This window comes from Egretta garzetta, unplaced genomic scaffold, assembly GCF_000687185.1.
Source record: "Egretta garzetta isolate BGI_Z169 unplaced genomic scaffold, ASM68718v1 scaffold840, whole genome shotgun sequence".
NCBI lineage: Eukaryota > Metazoa > Chordata > Aves > Pelecaniformes > Ardeidae > Egretta > Egretta garzetta.
In genome coordinates this window covers 429,615-430,065 of record NW_009258262.1, presented here as the reverse complement: position 1 = coordinate 430,065, position 451 = coordinate 429,615, and positions in this window count along the sequence as shown.

The following is a 451-nucleotide window of genomic DNA, read 5'->3' as shown; positions in this document are numbered from 1 at the left end:
TCCCTGGGTGCCGGCCTGACGGCTCTTAACATGACACAGTCTTTTCACAACATGACTTTTTTTTTTTTCTTTTTTTAATGCTGTGTGCCTATGCAATTAGTTGCTGGCTGAAATAAAACTGATCCGTGCCTTCTGCATGCGTGTGTATATCTATCCCGATAGATATACATGGAGACAGGGATTGCCATCCGGTTGCAGCGGGCAGAAATCGGTGGCCGACTCCGTGCACGTCTCTGCCGGGGCCCCTCCTTTGCCGCCAGGCAAAGCGTGGCTAATGCTGTCTGTGGTGGTCCTGGGTGCCCACAGTAGCTGGGGCGGGGGGGTGTCTCTGGGCTTGGTGGGTTGGGAGTCTTTTCCCAGGAGTCAGGCCCCAGTATGCATCCTGACCCAATGTTTTTACAAGCAGCGAGTCACCGCGGACGCGCTTAAATCCTGCTGGTGGTCCTGTGGT